Below are 26,032 nucleotides of genomic sequence, written 5' to 3' on the forward strand. Positions count from 1 at the left end.
CTGATCAAATAACATTTGATGAAAAGGACTATCACATCAACTCTTGTAATTCACAGTCCAGCTCATTGCATTCACGACGCTAATCACTCCGCTAGACAGCCACTGTCCAAATGTGGTTTCTTACATGGTGAGTTCAAATACAGCGAGGGGAAACAAGCGCTATGACCACATACAAAGTAGGGATGAAAATCAATATGGCTCCCACCACACGATACTGCGAATGAAATGCATGTATGTACTGATAATAGATATCTATTTCTGGGTGTATGCGGTTCACAGGTTTATATCCACGCTGTGCTACAATCTGCATACATGTTATGAAAGATACAGAATATGTCCTGCAGCTAATGTATATGGTTTCCTCACATTTAAAAGACTGTGGTTTAGAGCTGTCTGGTATAGAGTTAGCTGCTGTCAGTGGCGAACTGGATTGAATGGTAGGATGAAGACGGTGAATAAATACATGGAAAATGCAGTGAGGAGAGAAAGAGCAACATATGGTATTTACCATGCTGAGAGAAACAAAGCTTGAGCATTGAGATGTCTCACTGTTTTTTTTTCATCACATTCTCTGCATCTGGCTTCCTGCTGTGCTTTGTGTATGCGAGCCTTTTATGTTGGTGTGCGTGTGCACGAGGGTCACACATCGCTATCCTTCACATATTCTCGTTGCGAACAGGTTGTGTGATATTTGCTGCTGTCTAGGACGCTGTTATCACACTCATAGCCTGCAGTTGTCATAGAAGCCGACACAAAATGAAAGTGAACGTAGGCAGATGACACAACTTTGCAGTTTTATACATTTATAGTCAATGTTTCACTTCCAGCCTCACGTTTGTAGCTTCTACAACGCAGGTGTCTCAGCAGCCAATGATTATTCACTGATAATAATGAGTATACCTGCCATTTTGGATGTTGCTGAAAAAAGCTAACGTTTCTGCTAAAATGTAAGAAAATTGTTTTGTGCAATCCCGCATTATCAGGTTATTCAACATTTTGTATACATACAGTATATACCTTTTGGTGATCACTCTAAATCAGACACGCAAATCAGAACAGTTGCAGAATCTAAACTTTTTTTTTGTTACATTAAGAACAGAACATGATGTTTCTGAATTTACCCACAGTTTACCTCAATTAGACTTCAAGCTGCAATCTTTCGGTTTCATGCACCATATGTGACCACGGTAACATTTTAAGTTCAGCTACAGCTGTGAAATGTGTCATTCTTTCTCAAGCAACATGGGATGCGATAGAGGAAGCTAAGCTTTAAAAAGAAAGCTAGTGGCTGACCATAGTGCAAAAGGGCATTTAGTATGAATTACTTCTTATCCGCAACTACATCCATTGTTGATGATGCTATAGAAAGGGAGGGACACGCTTATGACAAACCATCTGAAATTGGATCATCCATGGTCTCCTGGAACACACAGTTCCTGGTCTGAGTAGTCAAAGACTGAGTCCTCCAAAAGATGAAGCCCACTTATTCTTCAAGACACAATTTTTCAAGGTTTTGGAGGACTGTAATACTGGAATGCTGAATATGCACAATAACTGTAGTATCATTGTTGATCCCAATTATTTCTAATCACTGTGACATCCGCTGCATTGTAATCAGGGCTTAAAGACATTCCCCCACCCGATTTAAAAGTCTAAATATACTGTGTCCGCTCTCCACCAAAAAATATAAAACCCTCTTTGAGAGAATGGCATCACAAAAGGGAAAGAAGAGGACTACTTTTTTTTTAACACTACAATTCTTCTTAGTTCTTTTGAAATGTAAGCCTTTACATGTTTGTTTTGCTTTCAAAGTCTCATCCATTTTTATTTAAGTGTGAACAGTACATTCCTCTGAGTCTCTCTGAAAGTATGGAGCACGGTGCAATTTGTGCTTTGTCCCCGTTTTGGTTTGAGTAAAAAGACTCACAGGGAAGCTAGAACTCTCACAATGTGGTTTTTGTCTGTCAGACTTTCCCAGTGCCGTTGTCACTTCACTCTTTTCCCTTTTAACTTTCTTCAAATTAATGTATTTTTGTTTGGAAAATAGACTACCTGCAGATTCTCCGGCGTCAGTGGGATCTTTTTCATCTGTGCATTTTTGCAGCGTCTTTTTTATTCTCTCTTAGCACAGCATCTGTACAGTGGTCCAGTATGTAGCCGCATAGTAGAACAATTAATGATGGTAAGAACAAAGTAAAGATGTAATAACTAGACAATATATTATGTATTAACAGTTGTGGTTTATTAAAGACAAAGCTTTGCACAAGCTCAAGCGCAAGAAGAAGCTTTGCAAATACTGTACGAATATCCCACCCCTATTACAAATAGCTAGTGTTTACATTTTCAGTAGCTTTTTTGCTGACACAAGCAAAGTGAGAAGATTATCTACATGAGATAGTGTTTGGACAGATTTGTTTCAGCTGCTTCAGTAAAACAAGTTCAAATGTTGCTTTGGCTTACCTTGGACTTTGTGAAATCAGAGGTTAGTAATGAGACACCCGGTGATTTTGATGCACTACATCAGCCAACAGGCTTCATCTTACGTGGTTTAATCCATGGTAATCCATCCAAGTACACTGTGCTTTAAGTAGCTTCGCATAAACCTATCATCTAGAGCAGCAGACGGGCATGATGTAAAAATGTGCCAATGTCTTTTTTTCTCATGCAAGACAATAAGACAGAGGCACTGTGCATTCTAACACAAATACAGAATGGATCGTTAAGCCAAAGCAACGTTATAGACCAGTTTTAGAGAAACTCTGTCATCACAGGAGATAATGCAACAGCTCTCTGCTTCGCGAACCATCCAGTCAATAAAATCCTATCCATACTGCTCTTTATTGTGTACAGGCATACATTATTAGTATTGTGAAGATCTCTCAGAGATTCATCCATCAGAGTATTTTTCTGCCTCCTGTCGGTTTAGACCTTTTACATTTTTGATAACTAAGAGTTTCTTCCAAGTGTGATCCTGTTTTTGTAACCCGTGCATTTCATTATTGTGCAATCATAAATCACTAACACCTACGCAAAGCAAAGCAAAACCGAAATAACCGATGTTGTGTTGAAGTTATGTAAAATGTGCACCTACATCTAAATCAGGACAATAGGAACTAATAAGCCTTGATATTTATTCTGCCAGAGTGCCTGAATCCTAGTAGACCTTGTGTGAGCTTTGCAGCCGAAGATATACTTTAATCGAAAATCATTTATGCACCCACAGAGCTCATAGCCAATAGAGATACAAACGCAGATGTATTTATTTTTTTTGTTTCACTGCTGAAAAATGTTGACTCAAATCTGTACGGCCAAGGAAGCATCTCAAGGTGAAGAGATGTGTGCGTGGCATTCCTTCACAGAAGAAAGAACAGATTTTCTTACCTGCTTGAATAGACCGTGCGCCTGAGCCTTTTCTCTGGGGCACCAGCCTACATCTCCATGCTGCTAGCAGCCTTAAAATCATCTGTGTGGGCCTCCATTCTGCCTGAAGGCACCAAGGACCGTTCAAGTCTTAGTGTCAACTACAGAGCCCCACTTTCCCCCACTACAGTTTGGAGGTTATTGTGAGTGAACACGTAGGTGTAATCTCACATGGTATCACCTTGACACTGACAACCATGATACCACCAGGCTGTAATGTAATTGCAGCATTGTCAGATATTAGGTAGATGGAAGTGATGCATGGGATGAGCTGCAGAGGCAATATATCCATATTCCATTCTGTTAATTGAACAGAAGAATATGAGGGATGGGGGAGATGGAGGGGAAGATGGTGAGAGAAATAGGGAAAAGGGAGAATTGTTGAAGTGATATGTATCTCCAGATTAACCTCTGCTGGTATTTCAGAGGTTAATTCAAAGTCAGGCCAGGGAGATGGACAGGGTCCATTCCAGTTTCCTATCTGCCAGATAGAGGTGAGATTGTGTCATTCCTCATCTAGGGGGGAAAGCAATTTGTCTATCTAATAGTGGGTTTGTGAAATCCAGAAACAAGCTTGTGCATTTCAACTTGAACCTTATTTTAGAAGTTGCAAAATAACAAGCTCTTGCAAATTAAAAATGATTGTTATCACAGTTGCCACAATGTCTATAGATTATGATGTTTAATCCAAATTGCAATTACAGTACAGGCATTCATTTCCCAAAGGGGTGCGACAGATGTGACATGAGCTGGAGTGATCAGCAGCTCTGAAACAAGCATGAGAGATGAAAGGCTCATTTGTGATGTGTGTTAGGTTTTCTGCTGCAGCTGCAAACACACATCCGGGCTCCATTTTTGTGTCAAAAGTGCCTTGTCAACATGTTCACCTAGAGTATGCAGTGTTGGCTTATGTGTGACAGCTGAGGAGCGGTTGAATGAGTAAGACCAGTGTGTCTGACCTAGTCAAGTCTGAGCTGTCACAAAGTTTCCACAAAAGTGAATCTTTAAACATTTTGTCTGCTTGTGTTGCCTTCAGATGTTTTGAATTACAGACAGTATGTTAAGAGCTTAAACCTTCTGATTCTGATCATTTACACACAACTCCATGACAATGCTAATTATTATTTCTATTACTACTACTTCCCATTACACAAATAATAGCCCTTGTATTGCCTTTTCACAGACAAAATACTTGGAAATGTAACCCCATATTTGTAAAAGTGTGCAAAGTAAAATATTGAACACTCTGCAGTCAACATGGAACAGTATGTGTGTGTGTTAAAGGATTGTCTTGAAATTGAAGCTATGAAGCCACAACTGCACCTGATTTGTCACTGATCTCAGACAAGATGTCTGAGCGCCAAAGGCTGCCCAGCAAGAGTTGTCTGTCTTTAATCCTGTACATCCACAGATGGTGATGGATGGCAGCGTGAGGACCGAAGCGCTTGCTGCATTCATCAACACTAGACAACCTCTTCGGGCTTGGTGGCCCCAATGATAAATGGGAACCACGGTCCTTGTTGCGGGTTGAATAGGGTATAGGAGCTTTGGAAGAAGTCCCAGCTTGACCAGAAAGGACAGAGTCCTTATTATGAGAGCCCTTATCTGCACATGCTCCCATGGCTGCATATTATGTGCAGAGTTCATAAAATGCTTCTGAACTTTTTGTCTTGAGCAATGAATTGCATGACAAATTGCTTCTTGCACTTTAAGCCGGGTTCAATAAGGCCCCAAATTGATACTTTAAAATGTGCAGTGAGAATGAGACAGATGTGGCTGAAGGAGGCTGTGGAGACTTAAATCACATTTTGCATTAGAAGCAGTGCAGAGGCATGGCAGCAGGGAGAAATGATTCTATTTGAAGCCCGTATCAACTGGAGGCTTCAATGCATATTGTTAGAAGTGTGTTGAAATGGGAGGAGAGAGAGCTGGTTGGAGAGGAGAAAAGAGACATTAAGTTGGACGTCACAGGCAGGAAAGAGGAATAATGTACAGTCCTTTCAATACTTGGAAAAGTCTTCTGAAAAATGACTGCATTTTTAAACAACCTAATTCGCCTATTATGTCTGTGTTCAGTGAAGAATTACAGATTTGAACTGCGGCGGAGCCTCTTTTAAGCCCTCAATCAAAATGTTATATTATCTACAGCCTCAGAAGACAGCGTGCTGTATCCAATCTACTGCTGATCCTAGAAAACACAAGATGAATTCCCCGTCTTTATGAAATAGCTTCACTTTTTTTTTTTTTTCTTTTTAAAGGTGACACAAGCTCATTGGCAGAAAGTGCATCATGTTAACGAAAGCCACATAGTTTGAATCTTGATGATCTGCTTGATATTTTTGATTGTGTGCTGGGGGATATGAACAGAAATAGGACAGCACTCCCCTTCACTATTATTTTAGGTTACATAATCTTGTTCAAGGGCACCTTGGATGGGATTGATATTATTACAGCTAGCATTTAATATCAAGCTAGTCATGTGTAAGTCACATTTTGCAATATTCCATCTTACTGCAGCAACCATTTTACATATTAAAGTAAAGGTTTCCATGAAATGAATTGTGTCACTAAAGTAAACAGCATCACCATTATGTTCCTGGACAGTAAATCACTCATCTTACAAACCTACATGGCATTTATATGTGTATCACGTTTCTCATCAGTTTAAGTGTCCATTCTTTCATCTGCTAGTAAACTGCTGTTGACCTTAGCTTTTATGTGGATACACACACACACACACCAATTTACCCTAACCTCATGTTTAAGAGAACTGGAGATAATACCTTAAGCTAAAGTTTGCAGCTTACTTGCTTTATTAGAATAGCTGTTGTGCCTCCACCTCACCTGCAGTCTATGCAGGAGTTAGTGGTTACGCCGTTGTCTGTCTTCATATAGTGCAAAACGTAGATTAATGGGCACACATAAATATGAGCACACATTTCCCCTCTTTTAGCCTCATTACACCGGCCCATACACTTTAAGATCCATTAAACAGTGTCTGTGCACATTGGACCGGCCTCTTCCTTGTCTGTTTTTAAATATCAGCTCTTCTTTTACCCATGTTTAATATGCATTTTATTGCATGTGAGCTTTTATGAATATTAAATTGGGTTAGAATGGACCGGATAGTCATGATGTAAAATGCATCACACTGTGTCACCACAGACACAAAACAAGACAAGATGGCAGACTTCACCCCATTCACGCAACAAGCCTCTGGCGGCCTCTGTTGGTCATATTGGCAAGTGCGGAAACACAAACAGACACACAGAGCCACTAAAAACAATACTTCACTCCCACTCCGTAAGGTGAAGTGACAAAGTAAGGCTAAACTGAGAAACAGAGACTTATATAGTGGTTAAAAGCTTACTAATCATTGCATACATTTAATTGACAATGTTTTGAATGTCATTGACATTGTTCTGTCTTGAAAAGCTACACATCGCTTAAGAGTGCATGAGTCAATTTAATCAATTTCAGAAATCAATCTTTCTTTGTAGCACAGTGAGTAGTCAGTAGTGAGTACATATATCTGCTGTAGCTGCAGCTTTGTCTGTGTTGCAGATATGTCAGTGTTTCCTCGTGTGGTCAGATGGAGAACCATTTTACATTCAAGTCTTTTACTTCCATGTTGATCTAAACACTAGTGAATAATGCGAGTTCACACAGACAAGGACATGCACACATTGTGTTGGCTTAATTATGAACTGACTTTGACTCTGACTTTCACTTTGCAGCTTAAACCATCCATGACCCAGATGTAAACCTCTTTATGAAGAATGATTTGCAAATCTTGTTTGGTTAGATGTTTGCACATGTTATTGATTGATGTTTTGGCTGAGTGCCTTGGGTGGTAATCACAGTGGATATACTGTCTTGGTGCAAGTTTAGCTTTGTGTACAGGGCCATTTGTTTTGCTTTGCTTTTGTTTAACTTGGGTTTTTGAGATTTGCCGTATCAGTAAACATTTGACACACACAGACAGTTGTCAGACATGAACAGCAAACTCCAGAACAATGTCCACACCCTGAGATGCAAGAACATTTCCAGAAAACATTCAGGTGATGAGTGGTGTCTACTTCAGAGCACGGGCATGGGGGCAGGTGAATTTCCAGAGAATGAGCTCACTTGGATATTTTACAGACATTTGACCAGGCAGCTGCAGGAAAAGTTCTGAAAAAATGTCCTCAGTGACATTTGTGTGTGACATTTTAATTCTCACACCAACTCCACAGTTGTGCTTTTTCTTATTTTTCTGCAGATCATTGTCTCTCCCATTTTCTGATGCCTTTACGAGAACATTCATATTGAAATGAGAAACAATAACTACAGTAATCTGAGAGCTTGTGCTGCATTATATTATATGATATATACACATCAGACCTTTAAATGAAAACATAAAAATCTATTCACACATTCAGAGACATATGCATGAAGGTAAAGTGGGAAATGCTCAAAGGCCATCGGTAACTGGATTCTGCAAGATAATCACAATTGAAATCTCCTCTACCATTAATCTATTTAATGAAACATGAAGATCAGTGGATATATCATGTTTTTATGCAAATAGATTCTATATCCTTGAAATACATCCAACACGTTTAATCCTAGTTAGCAATTAGACTACACTTCTTTGTAATCTGTTCTGCTTTGTGGGCATATCCTTCTCTTCATTACAGCAGATGTCTCACAAAGCACTTGTGCAGTTAGAACGGGGATCTTCTTGACAGCAGCAAAATCCACCTTGCAGATGATACAGTTGCTGTTTCTCCCTTAAAAAAAACTGAGCTTGTTACTGAGCATGTTATGGCTATACAGCAGCAAAGTGGGACAACAGAAAACGGATATTTTTTTCTCCTGATGGCTGACAACTGGCAAAGGAAAGATGCTCCTGTAGCCAAACGACGGTCCGTTTCGTGGGTTGTGATCATTCTTTGCTTGGCGGCAACAACAAAACTTTATGTAAATTCAAAGAGTAAAGGTCTGTACGGTCAGTTCCATGAGAATATCAAAACATTCACAAATCTTCTAACGATGGCACAACACATTATTGCATGTTCTCCCTGTGTGTGCGTGGGTTTTCTCCAGCTTCTCCGGCTTCCCACAGTCCAAAAACATGCAATATGGGGATTAGGTAAATTTGTTACTCTAAATTGAGGTCTCACATTCACACCTCAATTTAGAGTAACAAATTTACCTAATCCCCATATGGTGGATTATCATTCATTTGTGGTCAGCTGTTCTGCTTTACAGAAATAAAAGAAGCACAAAAAAGCACATTTATAACATTCTAAATAAATGAGGCATCGTGGAAAAAGTATATATGTTACGGAATGAGAAACTGGCACAATAACACATCACAATACAATGCAGTATCAATATGGTGATAGTGTGGTAATAACCTTCAAAAACATAGTATCCTAATTATAATGCAATTCAGCTTGGTTTTAAGTTTTAAGTGTAATAATATCCATATAATAGCTTAGTAACAAGAATGTCTATGTGCTACAATCAGTGTAATACCTTCTCATGAAAATGCTTGTGAATAAATGTCATATAATAAAGGTTATTTCCATACTATTACAATATTGTTACTGAACTGTACTATACATTGTGACCACAGACACTGTAGCCATTCCTGTCTAATCAGCTATCAGGCTCATGAATCTGTGCTTAGCATAAATTCAACCAAATCCTCGCTGCAGTGCGTGGTGTTTTCCTTGCTCTCCTATTAACGTGCACTTTGTCAAGTAACTCCCCGCTGTTTCAAAAGAAGATAAAAAAGCAATCCACAACTTCATAACATGCACTGCAGTCCCCAGCTGCCATTGTGTTGTTTTGACTGTGGAGGAAGCATCGCGTTGTAGGAACGCTGAGGTCAAAATCTGCTGATCGAATATGAAGCAGTGCCTGAAGGAGCACTGAGTGAAGCAGAAAGTGTTTCTGTCAGGTCTGCTGATGGCAGACGTAGGAAAAGTCTCGTCGTTTGTCTCTGCTGTGATCGGAGCTGTCAGTGGAGACTCATTTAGTGAGAAATACTCTGTGCACTCACACAGTTTCTGTCAGAACTCCTTCTGTCTCAAAAACAAATAATTAAAAAAATGGATGAATGGATGGATGGATAGATGAATAAAGGGATGGAGATGCTGTGACGGAATTGTCAAACATGTCTTTATCCACATGTGGCAGGTGCTACGAAGCAGCGCCGATTCAACAAGGACAACCATGTTCCTTTTAATGCCTCCCCGCACAATTTAAGGGTAGTGGAGCCCTTCAATTTCCCCATGCCACTATAATTATGCAGACAAGGTGTATGAACCATGTGATTGTGTTCTACAGCAGAAGGTGTATTACCTTTTTAAGATGTCAAAGAGAGTGCCTTTGGGAGCAAAGTATAATTGCAGCTTGCAAAGGGACCGTGCTATTGTTCAAGTGTAAGGTTTGGTCACACTAAATACTCTTCTGGATGTGTTTCAGTAAATTGATTGAGAAATAATTATACTGTAAGGTTATTATAGCATTGCATAAACAACAAACCTCATGGTAGCATAGACTTTTTCCATTGTGCTGTATACAGTATATGTTATGTTAATATATTTATGTGGTGAAAATGTTTGTGCTGTTTTATGGGGGTTTTTTCTGTGACCCTAACGCTAATAATAGAATGTGTCTTTTTTCTCAGAATTCTTTTGACATGTGGCCCTGATACTCCTCCGTATAAAGCAGTCACCTTTTTATTGAAGAGTATTAGGGCCACATGTAAAGAAAGAAAGAAAGCAGCACACATTCTGAGATTAAAGTCAGAATTCTGAATTCAAATTATTTTCACATGTGGCCCTAATAATCTTCCATAGCTTCAGACACCCAGAAAGATTTTTCACTATTTTTCTTTGCTGTTAAATAGTGTTTCCAATAAAAGTAGAAACCCTTCAATTAATTTAATTAATTATGTGTGTAATTCTATGATAACTTACATAACAACAACAACAACCATATGTTTATGCAGTTCTTACTTTTGTTTAAACCAACATCTCCTGTATTTTGATCTTGAAATAATAAGGGTGAGTGTGCACTGGGCATGCAGCTCTTTGAATGAAGACACTTTATGTGTTCTATTTCATATATAGACTGTGTCACTGCTGCTATTATTGTTGGCATTTAGCTCAAATGTACCAACATGGCTGCATAGACGTTTTGGCTTGTATGCATATCCATAACATCTCACTCAAGTGTAAGTGGGGCTTTAACAATTAAGACTGTGGATAAGGAGTGATGAATAGCTGCCTTCATTTTAAATGCATCATTAAAAACATAATCTGTCATGTCAGTAAATGACCTGCAGTCACAGCGCTTGATGTTCACTGAAGTGCTGAGGTCAGAGGAACGATAATCACAGGGCATGATACTGTGAGAGGACAAACCAGATGAGATGAAGTGATAAATATGGCAGGCAGCATAAGTGTATTGTCTGTCCACAGCAACAGCCACAATTGGGATAATAGCCCATAAACATTCAGTGCAGGGAGATGAATAAAACTGCAAGACCAGCACGTCATCACCTCCAGACTTTTCCTCTGAGTGTCAGGTGACCCTCTTTCTACTTTCATAACATTCTCCTGCCTCAAATCAAACAGCAGTGAGCTTACCCACTGGTCAAGGGAGAAAATGACCCCTTCCTTCACTGTCTCTCTGGGATCAATTGAACCTTTGCAGGAACTGAAAATGACCCTGGGAGGTTGAGTGACAGCTGTGAGGATGAAAGGCATTGAGTGAAAGGTTGTGGATGCTTCACTTTGGGAGTGAGTGTGCTATTAGTGTAATGGTACTTGAAAAATCAACACTGACCTGTCATATCGGCCACTCTGAGGAAAAGGAAGGACTGTGAGTCTACAGAGTGAGCAGGGTTGTCATCAAAAGTAATAGATTATTCTTTTTTACTTTGAGAATGAATGCACGAGTAAACTGAGGATGCTGGTGGCAGAGTTTGAAACAGAGTGGCAATGTGTTCCAACAGGACAGCACTCGGAGCTATTATCTATTTATACCCCAGGGTCCTGTCCTGAGATTTTGGCTGTTTCACCCAGCAGCACCTTCAGGCTGCCAGTGTTATTCCTGTACGGCTCCGCAGCTCTGGCTCAGACTGAACATTCTTCACAGGGATCAGTGTATTCCAGAAAGGGCGTGTGTGTGTGTTCTTGTTTGTATATCCCTGTGGAGGTTTTAACTGAACAGACAGCAACCCACGGGGACTTGTGTCTCAAATCTAAAGTCCCTGTGGGCCTAAGTGACTTTATAAGGATTACAAATTTGAATTCGGGTTAAGCTTATGATTGGTTTCAGGTTATGGTAAAGTGAGAGTTAAAGGTTTGGCATTCAATTTGTGGTGGTTTAGGTTAGGGTACGGTGTGAGTTGATAGAGTATGTCACTGAGTCGTCCCCAAAGAGATAGTGAACCACAAGTCTGTGTGTGTGTGGCAGGGGGAGGAGAGGTAATATGACGGGGGGATTGCCTGTAAAGCCACAACCTTCTCTTGTCCTCTGTCTCTGTCATACGTTCTCCTCGAGGGGATCAGCTGGTAATATCAAAGCAAGGCTTTTCAAAAGTGTTTGCCAAATCCCCTGGAGAACCAGACAATTCAGTCTTAAACTGAGAAACGGAGAATGTTTTTTTTATGAATTTAAAACATTATTTCACAGCTTTTAGTATTGAAAAACAACGGACGGCAAGTTAGAATTACTTCACGTTCCATTTATTGAAATACAACTATTTTAAAGTACATTTTTAGATGCCATTGCTTTGCTAAAATTCAGCGGAAACTCAGCATCTTAAAATGTACCTGTACAGATAAATGCAAGTTTAATATTAAACAAACATTTTTGATGCGATATGGATTGCAGGAGAATCTACCCATGTCTTAAATCCTCGCCACAGCCGTGCCAGTTCAGTTGCAGTGCAGTCAGCATTACACGATATGATAACTGTGGCCATAACTGGGCAGGTTTAATAGCCCTGGCTCTCAGCCAGGGCATCGAGGAGTTCTGGTTCAGCCTGAGCTGCAGGAGTCGATGCAGCTGCAATAATGCTGCAGTCACAAGGGTGACACTCTGTAACAAGGCTTGTTATTACAGGAATTTATATTTAGTGCATTTATTGATGTTTCATATTTATCTGTGGAACCCTCACTGCTCAAAGTATGTAAGAATGCTGGACTTTTATGTTTACATAATTTTTAGTAAGTGTATGCCCATAAGTACAGTAACATAACTGAGAATGAGGAAGGACAGTTAGATTAAATTTAGAGGCTATAACGTGAAACGAGTGAAATATAACGGCTCCAGATTAATGCAGGGATTCTCACTCACATTCAAAATATTGAGTCTGATTTTGTGTAGTGAATTCTCTTAATAAAATGGCTCGATTGCAGATGCCAGTGAGTTACACTCACCAATTAATATGATAAGCGACACGAGGTCTGACAGTGGCGAGTGTAAGACAACAGCGACACGTGAATGGAGATTTTCGCAACCCGTGCTGAGCTTTTGTAGCACGCCATCAGCGCCAGCTGCTGAGCGTCGCCATGGCAACCAATGGTCAGGCTGAGCTCAGCACAGAAGCGTATTTGGTCCTGAGAAAGACCATAAGCTGGGAAGCAAACAAAGACTAAGCTGTGATGAGAAAACACAGCTCAGTATTGACACACATATGCAAATTGTCCCGCTCGTGTGAAGTTTCTGCATCCATCACCGACATCTAAAGCTATTTCATCATGTCAGCGCACACTGTGCGCAAATTAAATTGTGTACCTTGCAGAATGCATGAGGCTGTCTGGAGATTACTGCTGTGAAATCTTTCAAATAAATCACCTTTGAGATAATTATAACACATCATCACCATTAAGCCTCTGACATTTCCTTTAATCTTTAATGTGGGTATAATTAAAGGCTAACATTAAATTCAATGTGCTGAATTCTACCCAGCTGATAATTGACTAAATGGGAAATTATAATTTAGCTGGATGCCTGTGAGTTGCGGGGGCACGAGGATGACCTGTATGCTTGGTGGTAGTTCTCGTGACAGTACAATGTGTGCTCTGCAGCTTGGCCTCATTGAACTGTCAGGAGCCGTGGGGGCCGCAGCGCCGTCAGCCTGCCTGCCCACCGTCCACCATCCATGAGATCGATCACTCCTAGAGAAACCTAACCACCTCAGCTCCTCCAATTACTGCTGATGGGTCACATCTTTCTGTCAGAACAAGCGCTGGAGCCACGTGGCACCTTTCAGAGCCAGAGAGAGAGAGAGAGAGAGAAAGGATGCAGTGGTGCACTTGCAGTGGAAACGAGAGGCAAAGAAAGAAAGGCAGAGCAAGAAGGGAAGTGGTGACAAGTGTGCTGAAAACCTCCCATGTTCAACTTTGCCAAGACGGATGCTGAACTTAGACCTGCCTGTGCATTATTAATATTGACCACTTACACAAGAATAAAGAGGCATTTACTCATCAACTGACGTGCCTGAATTAATCATAGAGCCATACTCAAAGGCATGATGAATTCTCTTTCATGACAAACCTGGCAATTTTCACTTACATGACAGATGTCTTCAGAAAGAAGGCGGCCCACCAGCCTCGTCATTATCTTTGCTATTAACTGACACATCAAAAATTCAGCAGAGGATGGACTTGTGCATATGCTCTCTTTTTTCAGCAGGGCAAAGTTTACATAAACATATATTAAAAAGGTGAATAATCCTATACCACACTGTACACAAGTTATGTATGTATGAGAGGAGAGAAGGGATTATGGGATTTCTGCAGTGGACGATTGCAAAGGTGTAACCCTTCCAGGATACAAAGATACACATAAAAAGCTGTTTCCAGAGTAAACTGTACAAGATATAACCTTGCGGTTGCTTTTCTTGCTATGGGCGATGAACTTAAGCGTGTGCATGCATACATATTTGTGTGTTTGTGTTATAGTCCTGCCTTAGGCATTATTCCTTATAGCTTCTTTTTAGAACTATATTGTATAGCCACTTTCACAACTATGGTTAAACCAGTAAAAAAAAAAAAAAGGCAATTAACACTACTATTTCATTTGCCAGTGGTCGATCTGCCCTGTGGTGTTTTATTTTTAATTTCATACACCACCCATGCACGAATTGTGACATCACAGACATGCCAGAGAAATATCAGGGAAATGAAAAAAAATCGCCATAGCTTTCTAATGTCATTGGCTTATAACTTGTACTTGTACTAATCGTGTACTTTAGTCATTTAGTCATTGTCATTGATGAAATGAATGATAATGAGTGTTGTCCCAAGATATAATCATTAATGGTAATGGCGAAGCTGAAGGATAGCCTAGTGCTGCACCAGAAAAGGCACAGAAATAGAACAAAGGAAGAATACATTTGCATGATGACCCAGGTCTCCCATTCCCACTGATGCCAATCAGAGCCAAAGATTTTCCATGGGAGTGAATGTCGATTAAACACATTTCCACTGGTGAAAAACCCATTTAAACCTGGAATTAAGTTTTTTTTTTGTTTGTTTTTTTTAACTGTTGAGAATGCAGTATCTGTTCGTAAGTATACGGCGACAGTGTTAGATTGTGTGTGGGTTTCTGGGCACAAGTCCCTCTCTATAGGTGACAGTTTACATTAACAGGTTTCTCGCCAGTCAATATCTACACCTCTCTGTCTGGTCTCGTCCTGCATGCAGTCCCTCGGCTACGTGTCAATGTCCTCCATCCGTCACTGTCAGATGCACAGATTGTCATGGTCAGCCCACGTTAGAGCCACCACAGCCTGTCACACAGGATGAGCCTGTTGGGAAGTCTGTGCGTCTGCACCCACACACATTATGCCACCATGGTGGTGGCACAGTGTTCGAGTTGCCCGCTGCAGTATGAAGATTGCGCTGTGACTCTTTCAAGTCCTGAAGGAGTTTCCGAGTGCATCGCGGATGTTAATAACACGTGAAGTGCTTCACTCCATTGCTCAGCGACGCACTGAATTGGATCCAGAATTGTTGTTCTTCCGAAGAGTTGGAGACAAATTTGAAACTGAACATGAGAACACACGATCATGTTAACACCAGACTCATGTCTGGGATGTTGTCCCTTAGCTTTTGGAAAGTGCGCTACTGGTTAGAGGTAAAGGAGGCAAGCATATCCAGCCTCCTGTCAGTGGCCAGTTTATATTTAGTGCAGAATGCTTAGGGACATATCCTTTGCACAAATGATACATTTGGAGTGTTTCACCCTGCACTGAATGACCTGCTGGGCAACTCAATGTCTTGTACGATATCATTTTAAAACACACTTTTTTGTTTGTATCATATGAGATAGAGTATACTATGGCTATTGTTTATGTTTTTTTGGGGTTTTTTTTCAATTAAGGAGAAAATGTGTACATTGCAGTGACTGCATTTTGCTCAAAGAATACAGAATCATGAAAAATAATTCCCATGGAAAATACTGAAATGTATATCTAACCTTGGCGACTATAATTACAAACATGTAAACTGTATTACAGTTTGTCAAGCACTTGGGATATCAGCTTATTTGTGTGTTTCTATCACAGGCCTTCCATATTAATCACATTTCTGAGCTCTATCAACCACTGATGCCATGTAGGGGACATCTCAGATTTCCAATGTTAGATTATAACGCGTTTTGCTAAAGGAGTGTTTAGTATTTATCCAGTGTAGTGTTCACAGACAGCCCATATATGGGAATAAATGTGTAAAGGTATTATTGTTTTGTTATATGCATTGGGAGGGACAGTAGTAGAGCTCATTTACAATTTTAAATTGAATGAGTCTAAGTCCTGTATTGAACGCACTATTGTGTATCTTAGTGAGGATTACCTTCTATGTGATATCAGTAATTTCATCCCCTAACTCTTCTGCTCAGGTATTTTGTATTTATTACCAGATAATACAATATGGGAGAATACAGAAAATAACCTGTGTCCTTTTTGTTAAAGTGATGGGATTTTTACTCCAGCAGAATTTAAGATATAAGTGTGGAAAGAGACGTACTGTACACCCACAAGCGGCCAATTCAATCTGGAGCCAAGAGTTGTTTGGGTACAATCAGCACATGTAAACATACAGAAGTGCAGTCTTCCAGCTTCTGTTGTGTCACCTCAGAGCATGTTTCAAATTCTGTGGCTTGGGTAACTCTCTGTGTGTCAGCTGGCTCTACAGAAGGGGCATTCCCCATGGATTTATTTTTTTCATATAACAACCTTTTTGAATTTAGATTAGACCAATAACAAACTTGCAACACCGCATCCCCCACTGCATTGTATCCAGTCAATTGGCTGCTAATATGGCCCGACTCTTGTCTTGTTTTTCCTCACTTGACATGACCTGGTCCCCTTCTATAACCGCAGAGGCTGCCCACAGGCACACAGAGGAAGTCTCATCAATAATGAAGAGTGGTGGCTGTGGGAGTCATGCAGAGGATATATTGTGGAGTGAGTGAGAAGTGCAGTTTGTGTGTTTGTTCTACATCTTTTCAAATGGACATTTTCAAATAATGCTACCCAGAAGGCATATACAGGAGAAAGATGGCTATTAATAGCAGATAGGCTGAATAAATTGTCAGACTGAAGCAGTGTTTTAGCATCAGTGCACATTTTTCTGAGCTGTTGTCATGTTTGCCCCTAGAGAACTGGGCACAAGAGGCAATTACACAGAGAAAATATCAATATACAGTTTTCTTTTGTTCTTTTAAAAAAAAAGTAAGAATGCTGTTTGATGAGAATGTAAAATAACCATGTGCTGATTTTGGTTTGGCCCTAAAAGCCTAATATCTCATCAATTTCTTGTCTGTCAAGTAGCAAACAATTTAATCTCACCAGAGCTCAGAGGAATAGATTCACATAGTGGTAATCTCTCCTGATAAGTGTCCAGATGAGAACAGAAATTCTGTCACAAGGCACACGGAATGACCCAGAGGCTGTTATAGTATGGCAGGATCTCCTCCCAGCTGCCATCCTGCTCATTCCCCGTCCGTCAATGCCCCTCATTGTATTAGGAAGAGGAGGCCCATTCTTACTCACACCTCTCGTGCTCTCGTTTCCCCAGCGCTCAGCCCTAAGGATGACCAACTTACTCAGAGAACTTGGATGTCACCTGTGTCCCTGGTTTTACCGCATTTGACTGCCTTCAACACTCTCAAGGCGTCACCCACTGAGACGGGGCTGGGAGACCAAGAACCCGACGACAAAGACGCAAGTAGGAGAGGAATACACTGGAGGAGGGGCCTGCGATCACTGCAGACAAGCAGAGGGCTGCTTGTGAGTATCCTATTGTGCTCATTGTTGTGGGGGAACACATTTCCATACAACTGACCAATGCGGTGCTCATGCATGCGTGTTGAGTACAGTGAATACAAGCTGCAGTTCATAACTGTAATGAAGAATAAAACCAACACATTTATTTATCTCTTATAAGCAGTGTATTTCTATCCTGAAATTGACAGCCTGGCTGTTTTTTTTTTTTACTTAGTATACATCTCACATGAATAAACATGCAGCTTCATCTACAAGGCAGCTAAATTTAAACTAATGAAGCATCAAAGGGCATGGTTAAAAAGCAAAAGTAGGATGCGGGCGATCCCCCACCCCCACTCTCTCCTCTTCTCATCTCTGTCTTCCTGATTTCTGTCTGACTTGCACTAGTTCAAGTTTCACCAGGAAATCCAGCAGAGGAATTAGGTGAAGGACAGGGGCAAAGTGACCTGACACATCCACTTACCCCTGCTGTCTATGATCCCCACACCCCCACACCCACACACCCCCACATCCCATCCAGCCTCTGATATTATTAGAGTTTGAGATATATAGGCATAGCACATCGGAGCACTGGGGGGGAAGAGGGATGGAGAGGGAGGACCGGGAGACCTTAAGCTGACGCTGCTGTTGAAAAAGCCAAGGAAATACTTTTGAGATATACCTTGTGAAAGAGATCTTGCTCTCAATGGGTCTTTTATCTAGTTAAATAAAGGTTAAATAAAATAAATATGGTGGCAACAAAGGATGAGGGAGTAAAGGAGGCGGAGGAAGAGGTTTGTCGGTTAATTCATTGGTGAGCTCTGTTGTCTCCTGACTACCTCATTGGGAAGGTAAACGTAAGATTAGGGCAGAATGACTTATCTATATCTAATAGCAATTTTCATTGACATTGCAATGGTGATTTGATTTGTGATGTACCATACAATAGGTCAAGTTTCAGTTGAACCGTCACTATGAAACAAATATGTATGCATTGTATTTTCCACCATTAAAGGAAAAAAAAAAAAGATCCAGTGATTAAGAACATGTGAAGCTTGATTTTATTCAAACTGTGGTGGCGAATTAACCCTTGCCCTTTTTAAGAAGACAAACAGATATCACCACAGTCAGCAGGCAGGAAAAACGTTTGCTCATATGTGACTCCAACACATGAGAACAGTCATGATGTCTCACCACCAAGCTTATAGAGCACATGCTGTAAAGATTTACATAGCAAACTCAACCCCTTTAATTGGCGTGAGCCGAATAAGCACTGACTAATTAACATAGCAGCCTTATCATCGTGGATTTATAGACAGACGTGATTGCTGTCAGGGTGAAATTAACTCTTTCAGTCTCCAGGCAAATGTTGAGAGATGGCTGGCAAAAAACACACTCCCCCATCGCGCACACACACACACACACACACACACACACACACACACACACACAATTAAACACACAATCATTCATCCACATGTATATGCAGATGAGATTTGTCTATTTCCTCTGGCTGTTCTCGGCAGAGCTGTCACACATTCTGCATCTTAGAGCACCCGGAGACTGGGGTTGACTTGAATTAAATTGAGAGGATGTCCTTTCCAGGTCTACACAGGGGCCACAGAGACAAGAAAAAAGACAGCAAGAAAGAAGGGTGGGGGGTGTTTAGATGTGGTGGAGAAGAGCAGGAAGTTAATAAAAAAGGGAGAAATTGTTTGTGAGAAAGAAATAAGGAAAAAAGATTGGATGGAGGGGGAGGATTTCCTTGCTCACTCGCTCTCTCCCTGTGTGTGTGTCAGTTTGACACAGATAAAAGTAGGGAAAACAAGAGAAGAAAAAGCTTAGAGAAACTAAGGCCACCAGAATATAATTCCTCTTATCCCTCTGTCCTAACCAGCAGATTCAAGATTATTTGCATTTGTCAGCATTGACACCTTAAATACTTTATAATATATAATATACATGTTTTAATATGTATTTTTCAAGAAAATGCATTGTGGAAAAATAATAAACTTTTCAAATAATGACTTTTTGGGCCAGAAAAAACAAGACATGTTGTGTCCTCACTATGTAGGACACACTGATGAGCACATTTCATTATTTTCATAATAAATGAATCGTTTAATCTATAAATGAATATGGCCATACGACAGAGTAGTGGCTAGCACTGTTGCCTTGCAACAAATAAAACCGAAAAACCTGGTCTGAAGCCTTTGTGCATGGAGTTTGCATGTTCTTCCTGTGTGTGCATGGGATTTCTCGGAGTTCTCCATTTTCCTTGCGTGGTTCAAAAACATACAGCTGTTAAATGGACATGTAAATTTCGGTGTGAATGTGAAAGCAAATGATTGTTTGTCTCTGTGTGTTGGTCCTGTGATGTACCCTGACTTTTGCCCTGTGTCAACTGGGATTGGCTCCAGCTCCTTGTAATCCTCATGTTTTGAAAGTGTGATCATCTGCAGTTAACTCTGCCCAATTTGAAAATGGCAAAAGAAGAGGCCTGAGCCCTGAATGAGGGAAATGAGGAATGAGAAAGAACGCAGAGTGGTTAGGGGGCGTGTTCTGGTTGTCATGAAACAGGGGGTATCTCAAAGTTATCCCAAAGGGATAATCACAAAATCGCAATAGTGATAGATTGGAAAGGGAGAGGGGGGGGGGGGGGACTAGAAAGATTTTGTAGCATTGGTGCAAATTCGCCAAAAACGCCTCCGTTTTCATGTTCAATCCACCGTTTTCACGATGACCTAGTAGCATTTTTTGTGTCACTCTTTAGCCCCTCCCACTTCCAATTTGCCATGCTTTTTCACCAAACCTTTTAAATACATACATTTTCACCAGGCCTGACGTGGTCGCGTCTGTGAGTTTTTGGGCATGGGAAATGCGATTCATTGAGCGGAAGAATAATAAGAATAATAATCATTTCAGTTTCCAGAGGGTTCTTGCATAATCGAGCTTGAACCCTAATAAATAAAAAAATCTTATTTCATCATAATGTCATCATTGTGTCTATGGTGATCAGACATGTTTGTTCCTGACTCTGATAAGCATGTGTCATAATTTCACTGCTCTGTCAAGCAGTTTGATGTATAAAAAGCAACAGCAGGGTGTTTGTGTTAATCTGCACTTTATCACAGCTTAAGTATCCAGACTAATCTCTCCAACAAAAATACACTACACCAGCATCTAAATGGCAAATAAATACTGTTACGACCGGCCTAACCGTGCATAACAATGAAAGTTGCTCCCCTCTTTCCCCACTCCCAAGGACGACCAAGGCCACAAGGCTGGAGCTCACAGTCATTTATTGTAATACTCCAAAAACACATGGTAGCAACTCATCAGGGTGAGCATGGCTCAAAACAACAAAACAAAACAATCTGTAACATAACTTCCCTATCAAAAGTAAATAAAATACAGGTTTCTGACCTGACTCCCTATAAAATAAACAGGAGAAAAAGAGCTTCAAAGAAAAGAGCTACTCACCCTTACCGCTACCTGCATTGCTGGACAATAAATACAAATACTATTCAACCGGAACAAAAACATGGTGCTGCTGGGAGTAGGGCCAAGAGAAGAGAGAGAACAGCTCAAGCGGCGGCCATTTTATGCTGCTCCCAATCTTCCTCCTCCAATCAGCAGTCGGTACCTCCACCTAAGAGAAGAGGCACCCAGGGTAGTAGCACCACCCTCAGGCAGGGAGGAACAACAGCAGAACAGAAATAACAACAGAACAGAAATAACAACAGAACAGGCTAACTCAAATACATTATGACCCAGGGTCATAACAATACACATAGTGCAGTAACACAGATTACAATAATGTATATTCTGACCAATAGAGCAGATTTACAACAGACCACCACTGTTGTTTTATTATCCCACCAACAGACATTGTTATTAACAGTGTATTAACCATCCTGTTCTAACATCCTGTCACTTCCTTACCCTTGATGATAACTATAAGAAAATTGGAAGATAAATTATCAAATTATTACATTCCCTGAAACAGCATACTTGTTTCCCTTCTATTTTTGCTTACAAACCAAACAATCCATAAACACCCTGCCCAGATGTCAGCTCAATAGGTGTGCTTGTTACTCTTAATGCTAGGAAAACATTGTTCATCATTGTCACTGCAGCAAATCTACTTTTTCGTTTTTTTTTGTTGCAGCGTTTCTCTTGCTCTTTTGTGCGCAAGCTCTTTGTTCTGCAATGACACAAACTCTACGTGCCAAGTTGTTTGGATTTCTTTCTGGATTTATGCTGAATTGATTAGCCGCATGATTAACAGAGCACACCTGGTACTGACGGCACTCTGAGCAAAGGTCTTAAAAGATACATATAAACTGTTTTTCTTGTGTCTATCAGTAGTGTGTCTTGTGGTTGAGCTGCTGTGACTGTTCTAAAGCTGTTTTTGAGTCCCGCCATAATATGTAATGCAGTGTTGTTCACATATGGCTATTATCATGCTGGGTGTCATCCATTTTTACTTTACAGTTATTACCGTATAGGCCCTGCAAGTCAGGATGTATGAATCTGAATGAAATTAGGTATTGCACATCTCCAAGAGGCCACCCCAAAATCATTAGTTAGCATTAGTTAAGCATTAATAAATATTGAATTCATCATTTATAGCGCATGAATACTCATTAGTATGTAGTTTATAAGCACAGTTATGAATGTTTTACTCATGCACTGAAGTGTTGGCCTGTACTCAGCGACTGCTGGACACACAGAGAGGTAAGACGGCAGTCCCTTGTAAGTCGATCAAAGAGCTTGTTAAACTACATGCCAATGAGTATTCATGCGTTATAAATGATGAATTCAATATCTATTAATGTTTAACTAATGCTAATAGTGTGTACTTATTGTAAAGTGTTAACAATGTGGGTACCAACTATTTGCTCTAAACTGGGAGGAAAAATGTGGAGACTGTAGAGAACAAAGCTTTTTCACACGTTGTTATTAAATTGTAAGGTTAGAAAGAGTAAAGGTGTCGTGTCATGATGCAATCATTCGCAATCTCTTTGTTGAAATGAAAAATGTCATTTACAATTTCCCTCTTGAATGCTGAATTATTCAGTGAGCAGCAACCTGGTTTTGAATTCAAAACCATTCACTCAGGAGTTGCGCTGCACAGTTATTGTAATAAACACAGCAGACGCAGGATGTATGTGTGTGTATGTATCTGCAAAGTGAAAAATCAGATACAGCAAACAGTGACAGCAATAGGGAGTCATGTTTTTGGGGGGTTTTTTTTACAGTGAATGACAAACTGTAAAGTAATACAAAACAGACAGCAGTAAGAACAGTGATGTCTGCCTAAAGAAAATATCCTGATTGATGGGTTAATCCAGTTACCTGTGATCTGGCACTTTATTGTGTTCCAATTCAATTCCAATTTTTGTGGCTTTTTTCATAGTGTAATATTCTTGCAACTCTTGAATTATGTCGACTAAGCTTAACTGTATGGCCAGGTTTCCGGGTGAGCCTTTACTTATGAGAATGGAGATTAACAGAGAATTCAAGGTATACTGGCGTTATTAGTGTTGACACAGTCAGAACATTGGCTTTAAGCTGGGGCTTTCTTATGTTTGTGACTGGTTCCTGATTTCTTTGTTGAATGATAATTCATTTTGGGATCATAATAAGAGCAGAGACCCTTCAGGACGTCCACATGCACTGCCCCAAACACCAAATTAACACCACAGAGACCTCAATATTCTAAAACAAACAGCTACAGGAAGAATGATGACCCACTCATGCCACTGCTATTTGAGACAAATACCTTCATCAAACTACCATGGTCAACTCATGGTAATTAATACCCATTCATGGTATTATAATAACACAATCAACATGAAGCCCATCACCATGAGGAAAAGAAACACCAGTCACATACCAGTTTATGTGTCACAGAAGAATGACGCGGCAGTTGTTATGGGCAAAAACATCAATAATATGGTCAACATCCAGGGCTATTACTCAGTGTAGTTTACAGTGGTTACCAGGTGGAATGTTAGTGCTTTCTGGTACTGGGCTCTCCCAAATATGTATTGGTATTAAGAATAGCTCCATTTTGCGGGTGGAAATCAACTTTACGCCAAAGTGCCTCTCTGGAGTGGCACACTTTCAACATTCAACTTCAAGTTGTTATGTGCACAACTTTTCAACAAAATTCAACTCATTTCAAATTACTGATAATAAAATCAGTGACATTTTCAAAGTAATGATAATATGGAAATCTGATTAGACTGAAACAATCACGGAGGTGCTATCTGCTATGGTGCAGCTAAGACCCTCCTCAGGACCGCCTATGGTGGACAGAATTATTTCAATCACAGCTGACATAGGGCGAAAGGCGAGGCACACCAGTGCAACCCAGGGTCCAATTTGCCTAATCCCCAAAACTGCATGTCTTTGGACTGTGGGAGGAAACTTATGAATGTTCTCCCACAATGGGAAAACATGCAAATTCCAGAACCTGTGTGCTAACCACTACACCAACCATATGGCCCTACTTGAGATTCATATAAAGGAGTATTTATGGAATTAGATTTGCATCAATGTTATCAAACAACACTTTTCACAACACTTTTTTAAAGAAGCAAACACCACTTTCCGACCAGACATTAGCTCTGTTTACATGTGCAAAATGTCTTCATTCTGAAAAGCCATCTTTGAAAAATGAACACAGAAAAATCAATGATTAGTTGAAACCTTTTCAAACACTTCAATGTTTCTTAGAATCTGAGTAAAGTACTTTTTATGGGGTGTATTTATTATCGGGTAAAAATCACCCGGCATTAGTGATGGTGTTTTGAATTTGAGCGATAGTGTTCTAGGGTTAATACAGTGAAAGTGACAGATAAGAATGAGGATTTACTGAGAGCTGAACATATTTATGATAATCTAGAGACTGAGAAATACTTTACGCTGGCATCTGATGTCAAGTCTGCAAAGTAACTAATAATGTCACTGTGCTTAAAGCTGAGAAGCATCCACCAAACAAGGTCTTCTGAAGGTCCTCTGCTTTGTGTAGTCGGCAGAATTTAAGCAGTGGCAGAAGCTAAAAACGGATTGATTGAATTGATCTAAAAAAAAATGATTGTAGTTCAGTCTAATCTACAACCCACACTCTAAGTAAATTGTGCAACTCTCTCTTCCTAGGGATGTTATAACTGGGTGGCCTAATTGGAGCCATTTCCACATGTAATGTGGAATCCCCATGGGGACTCATTATGGACACAGTGCTGAGTGACCTTAGCTATTCTTCAGCCACCGTTCATCAGGTTCCTATGGTTCCATCCAATGACAGATATAGCCCAATTATCTTCAGCCTAGCAGCTATTGATCCCCATATTAGAGAGAAAAGTTGTATGGACTTATATGTTTGACAGTGTCACTGGGGGACACAGGCCTGGAAACTGCAGGAATGACTCAATGATATGATATGGGTAGCATCCCTTCTAACAAACAGTTAGCAATTTATGTGACATTCACAAGTGTATGACCTGCATGTGGTACCCTTGCTTTAATAACAGTAACTTCTCGTGAACAATAGGGACCTTTAAGTTGTTTTTTTTGTGTATTGTTTTGTGAATTTAATTTAAAGACTAGATATACTGTACCTGTTCTTGTAAAGCAGATATCCTAGATTATAAATTGCCCTGTCCCACCCATCACCAGTTTTGCATGAACATTCATGTCAACTGTTTGAGCCTTCTTCTCCTTGTGTAGCCTACAGTTTTTGTCATTTGCCTTTGTCTTGTTTGGTGGACACTGCCTTTTCTACAGGAAAGTGATACTCACCGATTTGATCGTTGATTTGATTCATTGGGTTCTTAACCTGTTTTGTTATATCCTACAGTTTGGCACCCAGCAGTCTTTTACCATTGCTTAGCAAAAATGCAGGTGGAGAAACATTAGGCTAAGGAGGTTGATTTTTTTTTTTCTTTCATTGAATTGTTCTTGAAAGTTATTCTTATCAGCACTTAAACCATATAGATTAAAAAGTATGTCAATTTAGTCTGACAGTGACTGAGGACCTTTCCCTCAGCATTATCTAGATATGTCATTGGCCTACAGCTGTGTTTTCATGGATACTTGCCCAGCATCCATGAAGCTGAAAATCTCAGCAGAAACAGCGGTGCTCATGGCATCGAGCCTTTAGTCATTAACATGATCTTTAATTTGGCAGTCATTGTTCTGTTGAGCCACTGACATCAGAGTCAAGTAATAGCCTGGGTTGAAATATCAAGGGTGCAATGTTTTTACAACTTTGCTAACGCTACTTCATTAGGCCCGCATTTGACATCATCACTTGTCTGA

The 26,032-nt window shown here is 40.2% G+C and overlaps 1 protein-coding gene across 2 annotated transcripts in view; it reads left to right on the plus strand.

The window, feature by feature from the left end:
• b3gat1a (beta-1,3-glucuronyltransferase 1 (glucuronosyltransferase P) a) overlaps window positions 1-26,032 on the plus strand; it is a 61,238-nt gene that overhangs the window by 11,219 nt on the left and 23,987 nt on the right. The window contains exon 2 of one of the 2 annotated variants that reach the window (XM_083886310.1): window positions 17,514-17,725. The exons of the other annotated variant lie outside the window; for it this stretch is intronic. The gene's annotated coding sequence lies outside the window, so the exon portion shown is untranslated. The remainder of the gene's footprint in view (window positions 1-17,513; window positions 17,726-26,032) is intronic. 2 annotated transcript variants of the gene reach the window in all.

The sequence above is a fragment of the Microchirus variegatus genome (assembly GCF_963457635.1).
Source record: "Microchirus variegatus genome assembly, chromosome: 3".
In the NCBI taxonomy this organism is placed as follows: Eukaryota; Metazoa; Chordata; class Actinopteri; order Pleuronectiformes; family Soleidae; genus Microchirus; species Microchirus variegatus.